This window comes from Pleurodeles waltl, chromosome 1_1, assembly GCF_031143425.1.
Source record: "Pleurodeles waltl isolate 20211129_DDA chromosome 1_1, aPleWal1.hap1.20221129, whole genome shotgun sequence".
Lineage (NCBI taxonomy): Eukaryota > Metazoa > Chordata > Amphibia > Caudata > Salamandridae > Pleurodeles > Pleurodeles waltl.
In genome coordinates, this window is record NC_090436.1 from 748,070,059 (window position 1) to 748,082,065 (window position 12,007).

At 41.2% G+C, this 12,007-nt stretch overlaps 1 protein-coding gene across 1 annotated transcript in view; it reads right to left on the bottom strand.

Annotated features, from left to right (window-relative positions):
- The window catches only part of NXNL2 (nucleoredoxin like 2), an 849,641-nt gene that overhangs the window by 152,772 nt on the left and 684,862 nt on the right, over positions 1–12,007 (bottom strand). The window lies entirely within an intron of this gene.

A 12,007-nucleotide genomic window follows, 5' to 3' on the forward strand; every position in this document is an offset into this window, starting at 1 on the left:
TGACAACACCAACAATGAAGAGATATGCACCCTGACTTGTGATAACAGGTGTTTCTTTAGTGTGGAATTTCACAATCCAGAGGAGTGGGGTAGTGCTCTTGGTGAATGACAGAGTGGGTGGTCCAGCTGTTAGGTTCATAGGTCCTGTGTCCATTTGCCTCGGAATGATGTGACCTTGGTATTGGACAGCCAACAGGGTATAACAGTGGTACACAAGGGTGAAATATCAGAAGAGGGACCACTTCCTGGTGGGGGATTGGTCTTGGCCTGAGGTCCTGCAGGATGTCTGGATGAGCGACCTCTTTTTTGGCGGGGTTCCTCAGCTGCAGGGGTAGGAGTGCTGTTGCCCTGTGGGTCCTCCTGCTGTGCCTCCATTCCAGTAGCAGGTGCTGATGTTGAGGGTGGTGGTGTTGACTGACTACTGGATGGGGCCTGCTGTTGGGTGGAGAATGTCTGCAGGATGCAGTTGAGTTCCTTGAACTCCCCTAATATGGAAGCTGTGTGCCTGCCACTGCTGCCTGGCCTCCTGGTGGTATTTCTCCTGCAGCCTTTGTGTGTCCTGCAAGGTGGTGAGTATCTGGCCCAACTGGTCCTCGGTTTGCTGGTAGGCTCCCAGGACCCTGGAGAAGGCCTCCTGTACCTGCCTCGTCCCTTGTCCAATGATTGACCTCCCACTGGCCCTTGCTCCATGTGCCCCTGGTGCAGTCGGCCCCCTCAGACTGACACCAGGACCGTTAATGTCTTAGGTTTGCACTGTTGACTCCTGCCCCTGTCCTGTGGGGCACACTGATGATTGATGTGACCTTGGGACACATGTATGGGAAGGTGGGCTCTGCTGTGCCCTGGCTGCCACAGGAGAGGTGGTTTGAGTTGTGGGCAGGGTGAGGCTGGTGGTGGTGGACTGACCAATCATGCCTGATGGGCCAGGTTCATTGTCTGAATCCAGACTTGCATGAGAATCCTCCCCTATTGGTGCTGCATCCAGGCCTGGGCTTCCTGTCACTGGGCTCCTCTGCTGTGTGTCAGTACTTGGGAGACCTGTGAGATGAAAGGTATTGTGTCAGGTGATGGTATTCTAGCGGTGACACACATGGTTGTATGCCCTCATTCACTGTATTGGCAGGGTAGTAATGGCATTGACAGTTTCCAGTCTACTGTTCGAGTTCCCATCAGTGGAAGGTTGAAATGGCCCTAATTTGGAGTACGGTTTACATTTGTCTTGCTACTGTTATTACCATGTACTGATGTACATTCCTACCATATATTGGTGATGGGGAGTGACATGGTTTAACATGCAATTGCAGAGATGTGATATGGACGTAGCAGTCAGGCAAGGGTAGGGAGTGTTGCATTGTGGTAGTTGTGGTACTTTCTGCTTTGTGAGGCAATAATTCACTAGGTTGGGCTGTGAGGGAATGGCGTCAGTGAGGAGCTGTGGCATGCAAGGATGGATATAGGGCCAATAGTGGGTTTATGCACGTTCGGGTGGTTTGAGAGGGTAAGAAGGTGGTGGGGGTACATGCTGTGCACAGCGACATGGTGGCCATTGAGTACAGTGGACTTACCAGTGTCCAGTCCAGTAGCAATTCCCGTCAGCCCTTCTGGATGTAGTATGGCCAGGACCATCTCCTCCTAAAGTGCCATTTCTGGGGGAGGTGGTGGGGTCCTCCACCATTGCTCATGACGACCACTTGGTGCCTGGAAGCCATGGCCTGTACTCCCCCCTAAGGTCATTGCACCTCATACTAATGTCCTCCCTTGTGCGTGGATGGTCCCCCACTGTATTCACCCTGTTGACTATTCTCTGCCATAAGTCGTTCTTCCGGGCTATGGATGTCTGATGGACCAGTGCTCCAAACAGTTGCGGCTCCACTTTGACTATTTCTTCGACCATTACCCTGAGCTCCTCTTCTGTGAATCTATTTTTTTGTGTGGTGCCATGGTTGTTGTGTTGTAGGCGGGGGTGTATGGTTTGCAGGGATTATCTGTGTGCTGTTTGTAGCTGTGAATATGTGTAATGGTAGGTGCGTATGCTGAGTGGTGTTTGTGTGCAGTGGTGTGTTGTGTGATGCATGCTTAGTATGATGGTGCCTGTGGTATCTAGGTGCAGTGCCTCCTTTCAGTGTGTTCTTCTCTCGCTCTGTCAGGGTTTCTATTTGCAAAGGGTTCTGGGTATGTGTGGTGGGATGTTTTGTAGTGCTGTGGTCAGGCGTGTGTATGTGTTTCAGGTGTTGCTATTGGTGTTATCCCACCTGGTGCAGTGTTGCTGCGGTGATGGCTATTTTTTTCCTGCTGCAGTTTGGACCGCCAATGGATTACCGCTGTGTTGGTTTCCGCAATGCTATTTTGTGACTCAGAATTTGGCGGGCAGCATTTTCTCAGCATGGCGGTGGTGGTGGTGCAGCCGCCTCCTCCATACCGTAGTTTGGGCCAACGGTGTTGTTTTTTTGGTCTATTTTTGGTGGTGTAGTGTGGGCCACTCATAATGCGGCGGGCTTCAATTCACCATCACTGGCGGTGTATGGGCTGCCGTTTGCACAGCGGTCTTCGGTAATGACCGCCAAACTCGGAATGAGAAACTAAGACAGGGATACTATACTCATTCTTGTTGACATGCATGGTTTGCACTTAGACAAACATATGGGTGGCAAAATGGAAATATATCACTGGCATATGTCTTTTGTAAATGAAGCCATCCTATTTTGACCTTTGAGTGTTGTACCACAATCAGTGCTAATGTTTATTGACGATGCAAAAGGCGGACATTTTGCCATCTGAATCCTAGCTGTCCATTAGATTCCATCACCCATGAATTATTATAGAATATTAGCAGCACATTATTATTTATGATGCTTAGTTGGATGATATATAAATGTTGCAGGGTAATGTTCAACTGCTAGATAAATTGCACCCATTGTTACTGTATCATATTTAGCATATGCTAATACACGGATTAATTGATGGCTCTTTGTTTCTCTATCGCTGATTCTCCATAGTGGACATCACTGACATTGGTGAAGGACACAAGGACTGGGGACGGAGCGAAGAAACTCAGCTACAGGGTGGCCATTCATCCACCACCCCCTAGAGAAGGAAGAGTCATCCTTTTCAGGTGATTTAGTACTTACCCATAGATGAACGTGATGATGGTTCACTCTGCAGGTGACAGCATTGTCGCCGGCTAAATTACGAGCTAGAGACAATGCTGTAGCCTGTTTCCCACTAGGCCAGTGGGTGGAAACGTAGGTTTCTGCCTGCCGAACTAGCAGGAAACCCATACTAGCACCGGCGAGGAGGTCGCCACGTAGGTTGGGGCCACCCTGTCAGGAGTTTGGCAGACAGAGATTTCCATCTGCCAAATTCATAATGGGGCCCTAAGTAATTGATAGCTAAAGAAATGGATGACTAAAAAAGTTACTTTCCAACGGAGGACAGCCAGGATAGCATGATATCTGCACTGGGGGTTGACTTTTATCTGGTTTTAAAATCCCTTTCATTTCCATTTTGATTGTATTTTTGGACTTTGACATTCCCATTTGCCATATATTTTAGTCATTTTTTTACAAGACTCACGTCTTCACCAAGTGAGGATCTCTCCTTGGAGTCTGTGCATTAGGATGGAAATCAGATTCTTTACTGGGAAGAAAGTGGATTGGTGATTGTGCTGGGGCATTGCTGGTACTTATTGTCTACACAATGAACCAGGAGCAGGAGTTTGTTCTGCAGGTGTGACCAACGTTCTGTTAGCCAGTGCATGAATTTGCTCCCCAAACTCATTTTATCACCTTGTACTCTTTACTCTCTGCGCTTGCTGATGTTGCCAGCACAGCTCATATGTGTCCAGGAGAATCTGATTCTGGCATTCCAACTGACTGTCAGAGTATTTGGCTTACTGTTCTGTATTCCAGAGAGTGAGGTGACACTGTGTTCCAGGCCACCTGTTCTGAGTGCTTTTCAAGGTTGGAGAGGCTGGAGGTATGCATCGAGTAACATCACAGCCTGGCGAAAGGCTGTGAATGAGAGGCGCACACTTATTGGTCCATGAGCTTGAGATCACCTCAAAGAAGAATCTGTCATATGAAAGTGGAGAAACGTTTTAATTAGATGGTGTAGGGCAACATTTGACATCTGACATATCTGACATTGCTGGGAGGCCACGTGTCCTGACTCCAATTGGATTTAGTTTATTGATTGAAACTGTATAAAAAATATTGAAACTCATAAATATCAGCAAAAAATATTGTCAACAAACTATTCTGTTGCTATATGTAAACAGCAAAAACATGTATATAGAAAACAATTCGAAATTTTGCTGTAGATAATATTGAAAACTGAGCAGTAAATTATAAATAAAACACCCACATCAACCCTCACACAATTATAATATGTGTATGTGCGTGTGTGTGTATACAGATATATTTCAATGGTAAAACAAACAAAATGGATATATTATTTAAAATTAAATAACTAATTACTATTTACCATACAACGGGAAGAAGATTTCACAAGGCTGTTTAAACAATCAGTAAAATTAAACTGAAAAACAATTAACAAAATAAATAGTATACAAAGGACATGAAAACATACAACAAAATACTAACAGAGCAACTACAGCAGAACAAAGTCTTTCACCGAGTTTGCCACGCTATATCAAATGAAATCTACATCATAAATGACCACAAACCTCACAAAGTAAGCTCAATAAAAAACAATTAAAGCTTTGTGTAACTTTAAAGAAATTTGAAAATATAGCAACAAATACCTAAAACTAAGCAATTTATTTATAGCTCTAAAACAGGTATCTATGATAAAAGAAATCAAAATCAAGAAAAATAAACTGAAGTCCAAATCAGAAATACTCAAACCTAACAAGAACAAGAAAGAGAAATTCCAACGTAAGTATTAAAGTACAGTTAAAAATGTAAAACATTTAAAAAATAGTAAGACATAAAAAAAACTAAATTAAAACTAACAGATGAAAAACATAATTATTCAATAACAAAATAGCAGAACTAGTACATATTTCCTTTCAACAGTTTTAAAACACCAGCTGTTGTCACTAAATGAAGAAACAAACATCCTTGCAAATGAAAAACCAACACAAAAATCGAAGTCAATAAAGTATCCAAAATATAAGTAAAATGCACAGCTAGGAAGTTAAAATGTTTAGAAAGACATAAGAAGACATTCTATATGAATAAATAACTAATAATATTTTTTATATTCTAAACCCCCAGTTAACATTTAAAATATCAGAAACAGCAACATACATCAATTTTCAGAAAAGGAAGCTTTTATTGCATGTTATGTGCTATCCTTATCGAAAAGAGTGCAATACTCACACGAAATGAACCACATGCATGCTATTGCAAGGCTACACCTAAAAATGGCATTGGAGAAAACATTATAAAACATGGTCAATTTAGTATTACAGAAACAGAACTCGGAAATGTAGTACAGGACCTGAGCGAGGTGAAGAACATCTAGAGAACCACCTGTGACCACCTTTAACACCTAAAAGTCCTGAAGAAAAAGACATACCGCTACATTTACTAACCACACATAAAAATGGCACTTTCCTATTATACAGCAACCAAAATAATGACAGATGATTTATAATTGGTGCTACTTGACACACTGTACAAAATAGATAGTGGATGGCATGTTTGTTTAAATCGTACCCTCCACCATCCAGTCAAATGTACAAAATACAAGGTCAATACCAAATTACAAACATTTCATTTGTGTATAGACTGCTCCCTAACAAAGAACAATTTACATTGAGTTACTAATAAATATAAAACAGGAAACTAACAACTATAACCATCAGAAAATCATCACAGCTTTTAAACAGGCAATGATTAGCAGTATACTTAAAACATACCCACACACTGGAAATAAGCGGTGGTACTATTAATTTAACCAGAGCATATGGAGGTACCAACAAAAATCTACCCTGAATGTAGAATATGCATCTAACCTAGAATTTGCATATGAAATTAAAAAAGGTTATAGCCTTAGCGTATATACCCATTGGGAAGCAAAATTCCTCTTCACTGTAATGGACTTTCACCCCTGCTCTGAGTTCCCAACTGTAGTGATGTCTGGATCCCTAACCCTGATCTTTGTTGTCATAGACAAACACAGATCATGCGTGTGCACCATGACATAGGCCTGTTTCACGGATTACAGTCTTGTTGGCCCTGGGGGTGCACCTAAAGTACTACTCTCATTGTGGTGTTAGTTTACTACCTTTGACAGGAGTTAAGCAGAACAAGTTTGGTGGTGGCAGCATACCATTTAGTTATGTTTTGGAGTGAACAGGTCCTTTTTGATCTGTGTTACTGGAGTGAGGTCTACATGCTCACTCATTCTTTAAAGGTTCCGCTGTGTGTGCATAACTCACCCTTGGCCTACATCAGAATGGGGTGGAGAGTAGCACAGAAGTGGTATATATGTGCTGCGTGTTTCTGGGGAGAGTGTCATGCAGGGATTATGCAGTACTGACAAGGGTGTCCATGGTATATGCATATGCTAGAGGTACATGTGCCTGAGAGTAGTACACTACCTTGAAGATGGAGTGCTGTGCAGTATATGCAGGATAAGTGTATGTGCTGGGTGTATGTGTACCTGAGAGTGGTACAATATATAAGGAGTGTGTGCAGGATAAGTGCATGTGCTGGGTGTTTGTGTGTCACTGAGTACAGCACATAAAGCATACAGTGCTGGCTGTGCATGCTAGTTAAATGCATATGCGGGATGTATGTGCACCTGTGAGTTGTAAAGTACATGTACATGGAGGATACAGTACTGTGCAGCGTGTGTATGCTGTTTGCATGCAGTAAGTGTATATGTGCCTGTGGATGGTAGAATACATGGAGGACCCTGGGTCCCATTTTGGAAGACCCAGGCCTGCATGGTGAAGCATGGAAAGGAGGTAGAGAGAAAGCTCATTGCTGCATTCCTGTAAGCTGGGTGGGACACAAAATGGGGTGGAGAGGACCAGGCCTCCCTTGTGCTCTTTGATTCAGTGAGAGGTCACAAGGATAAGGCCTGGGCACATCACAGGAAGGAGATGGGGCTGATAAGAGAATCATAAAGAGTTGAAATTGGAGTCCTGGGCTAACTTGTTGATGCACATTTGACTGTGGTTGACTTTCAGGTGTGAACTCGTTACTCCCATGGCCTGTATTGTGAGACTATCAGCTTCAGGGACATCCATGCTGTGACAGGCTACTTTTCAAGAAGAAGAGACAATACAGAAGCATGCACTTCAAAGAAGGGGAACCCCAAAATAAAAACTCAAAGACTCAGACCCTCAATCACATTTGGTGCCTGGATATGGACAATGTGATGGGGAGGTTGAGACGCTGAAAATTGTCATCTGCCAAGCAGTCAGATGGGCTGCCTGAAGAGAGAAGGCTTTGCAAGACTTCTGCCTGTGACTAGAACTGGGGGCCAAGGCCTGCTAGACTCCCGGCTGGGTGAGAGGACATCACCCAGAGAAACAAAGACCACCTGCCCAGGAGCCTGGAACGCATGTGCCTGCTTGCTTTCGAAGACCAGCATGTCGTGTGAGGAAGAGGAGAGCACTAGAGGAAGCAAAATCTATTGGGGAGCTCTGTTGAGTGGATTCTCTTTGGTGTATGGAAATGGCTGCTGCACTGATTGTAAGGGCAAAGCCTGTACTATTACTTTGCAGTGATCCCCTATGCCAGTAGGGACCACCAAGATAAAGACTGCTTTGTGGTAAGGGCCAAAGCCTTGTGTGGCAGTTTTGCAGCAACCCTGTATTCCAGGAGTGGCTGCTGGGAATACTTGCACTGTGTTGATTGGTCCAGAGCCTGTGGAATGTGACCTGTGGTGGACCATAGGTCACTGGGAGACATGAGGACTGCGACTGGCCTGACCCCTCCTCCCACCCCCCCATTGAGCCAGTGAGGACACTGTGAGAGCTCTGTCACCCAAGTTCAGGATCAAGGACCGGAGCATCATAATTAGCCCCCTTTCCCATCAGAAGGGTGGAGACACCTGCAGAAAGAGTGCAGGAAACCCCCAATCGCTGCTGGAGCATTACCTCGAGGGAGAGAGATCCTGCACCTGCCAGGTGAAGCTGCTGATTCTTCATGCAGCCAACTCACCTGATCTGGACCTGAGCTGGTGTAAGTGCCCACGGATGGGGCACACTCCAAGGCTTTGAACACTTCTGCCCTACCAGAGTAGGTAAGACTTATTTTTGGCCTATAGGCCCTGGGGGAACTTGTTGCTGGGAGCGATGCAGTACTAGGACACTTGTGAATTGAATTTAGGAGTCAGTGTGGAGTCTTAGGACTTAGACTGCTAGTAGGCCATTCCCTGGATGTTGCCAACAGTGAATGGAGAATAATCACTATCGCTAATGCGAAGAGGAAGTCCGACAAGGAAGTGCCAAAAGAAACGGGGAAGCCAAAATAAATGCAGGCATCAAACCCGAATTACTCCACTAGGAAGTTGAGAGCACGGCAATTCTAATCAGAAACCATTTGAAAGATGGACAAGTTCTATAGTAAGATTTTTTATTAAATCACATGAGCACTCTGTATCAAAGCATCATTTTGACAAACCCGACTTACATTAACTCTGAATATGTCTGGAAGAAGATCTCATGTTCCCAAAGTGTGAAAGTGAATCTCTTTTAAACTGCAGTGTGGTACTTTGGCATTTTGATTGAATGGACTACAATTATGCACCAGATGCAAGGACTAGAAAGTACTCACGCAGGGGATATAACGTATTGGACTATCCCTTTATTAACAATTGATTGGGAAAGAGGATCATTTGAGTTATATTCGTATTTTAAAATGCATGGCTTCATTATTGTTGAGTACATGTATTGATGTATGTCTCTTACACTTTTTATTTTAGTTTCCTTGTATTATTTTTCATGTATTAATGTTACACTGTCAAACGTATTTTGTTAGTGGAAATATATGTCCTAGCATAAATAATTAAACATTATTGAAAAAAGGTAATGAAACATGATGGAGTCTACATGTGGCCAATAAATATGAACTAGGTAAGATGAAGGAGGAATTTTTTAGGCTTATAGGAATGTGCATTGCAGTATCATGTCACAAGAAGAAATAATAATGCAGTGGAAGGGTGCCACAACTCCTACCAAGGAACACACAGAATAAGCAACTGTACACTGTACTATTTTTTTCAACTATTATAAAAATAGCACAGCTACCAAGAAGAAGGAATGGGGCAATCCTTTACCAAAATGAAGTCCATAATATCTAGGCAAACAAAAGAACTGCATCAAATATTAGCAAGCAATGTATTACTGTTTGCTAACAACCAAGGCCTATGAAAATGTGATTCCATAGCAAGTATCCTACTTTAAAATACCTCAATAAACATGCCACAAGCTCGGACTTAACAAATAATCAAATTCATATAATTCATTACTATTTCTTAATAAGTAATTTTAAAACAAATGATAAATATCAGTCTTTAATTTATAAAAACAATAAGCAAAACCATAACTGATCAGACAGATATTTAGAAATTGCAACAATATCTATTTGTAAATAAATAAAAATAAAAACTGAACATCATGTATTTTCACACTAAATACAAATTTCTCAATATATCAAACTCACAAATGGCTACAATTTAAAAATACAGCAATACATAAACACAATAAATAAACATCAGCAACAAATTAACATATGTCACCCAATAGTAAATCAATAAATAAAATAACTGTACACTTAATAATTGTGTTGCTGATGTCCTTGTAAATTAAAGCAGAATCCCTGCAAAAATCTATCCAAAAATGTATACACCAAAAATAGTAAAAAGTGCAAAATTAAACCAAAGAAAATTAAATAATCCAGTACAACTTCACAAATCCAGGGAATTCACCCAAAATCAAAAAAATATATATAAAAAAAGAATAAAAGCGCTCAAGGTTACCCTAAAAATCAGGGAAAAGTACAAAATAATTTTGGCTACAAAAATAAGCAACTATTTTTCCTATAAAAAAACATCCAGATGTAAAACCATTTTCAATATCCGTAATTACAACCTGTAGAGTAAATACATAAAACATAAAATCGCAACCAAGCAACACATACTACCCACACATAAAACATAGTACAGTCATAAATCTTACAAAATATACATTCTGTAAAAGAACATTCCATAAACATAAAACCATTACAAATTAGAATAAGGTCTATTACATTAACCTACAGTAGCTAAAGCAAAAAAAAATGAACACTAACAAACAACATTATTAAACAACATTAACTAAGAATACTACCTTAATTAAAGAAAGTTACTTTAAATTGATCCTACATGTATGGAAGAACAGTAATGGGAAACCGCAAATGCAAAGTCGACAAACAGCCTAAAATGATGAAGACAGTCTACAAAATCAATTCTGTGGATAGAAAATGTCAGAAAAATTGGTATTAAAAAATGAGTAACATCCCATAGCAAACAATGAAAAAAAGAAATGTTAGTTTTAAAAAAAATGCTTACAAACATTTTTTTGTTTTAATAAATGCATTTGATGTCAATGTAATATATATATTTGAAATATACTAAAAACATTATTATTCTTTACAGTACATCTATATATATAAAAGTGTAGAACAAACAAAATAAAGTTAAAAAGTTACTTAAGTGCTATGAGTTGATGTAAAACATCTATAAATACTCATGCTAATAACATGGACAAATATATGTAGAATACAAACTTATTATGTGTAAAATTAGATTTTTCTTTCACTAAAAATAGAATGGGATGTTCTATAAATAAGACCAATGCAACAATAAACTTAGTGTGAGTAATTAAAATGTTATTATAATGAAATGATTGTGTATATTAAACTATGTATTTTAAAATGTAAACAATTATATATTGTAAAAATAACTTTTTAACCCCTTAGCTATTGGGTCTTCCCCCATGCCTCCAGTGCTGTGCCCGTCTTTGGCTATTTGGTGTTGTTTGTGCTTAGGCGTTCATAGCTTTTTGTCCACATAAGCTATCCATGATAAATTTGTGTCCTGTTTTTCCAACATCGTGAGGGTTCTAAAGGTACCCAGTGTTTGTGTGTTCCCCTGGAGTAGACTGACAAATTATCCAAAATACAGCTAAAATATGTTTTTTTTTAGGGGGGGAATGGGAAAAAGTGCTGCAGAAGAAAATATCACTTTTTGTTTATCAATGAAGGGTTTGCGGTGCTAAAATCACCATCTTCCCAGCTTTCAGAAACAGGCAGACTTGAATCAGAAAACCAAATTTGTCAACTCAGTTTTGTCATTTTACTGGGACATACCCCATTTTTGCAGTTTTTTGTGCTTTGAGCCTCCTTCCAGTTAGTGACAGAAATGGGTGTGAAACTAATAATGAACTCCAAATAGCTACACAAAGGTCAATGGCAGCCCTTAAAGGAGGGCTACTGTTGACCCTGGGGTGATCCATTCCTGACACAGGCACTAGACAGAGGCACACAAGTGGGGTAGCGTTTTTATCAGGACAAATGAGGAAACGCTGGGTGGTAGGAATTTTGTGGATCCCTGCATATTCCTGTAGTTTGTGTGCAGGGTATTCTGGGTAATAGAACTTTGGGGAATCAACACCTCAGTGGACTTACCCCGGTGTCTAGTTTTCAGAAATGTCTGGGTTTGTTAGGTTTCACCATATGGCTGGGGCCCAAGGACCAAAAACACAGGCACCTGCCTTGCAAAACCAGGTTGTTTTGTGATAGATAATTTGGATGGCTCCACAATACGATTTGGACCTTTCCCTGTTGCAGTCCTGTGTGAAGATGGGGGTTACACAAACCATGCGAGTTGTCCAGTAGGTTTCTGCACTAATTCCTTTGGAGCGTAAGGCCCAAAAATATCTTCAACTTCCTGAGCGAAGCGGGAGTCCACTGGCGTGCCCTAGAACGGGGCCCTAGAGTGCCTCCATGCTCCCTCCGAAATTGCTCAGAACACAAATTTGTTTGCT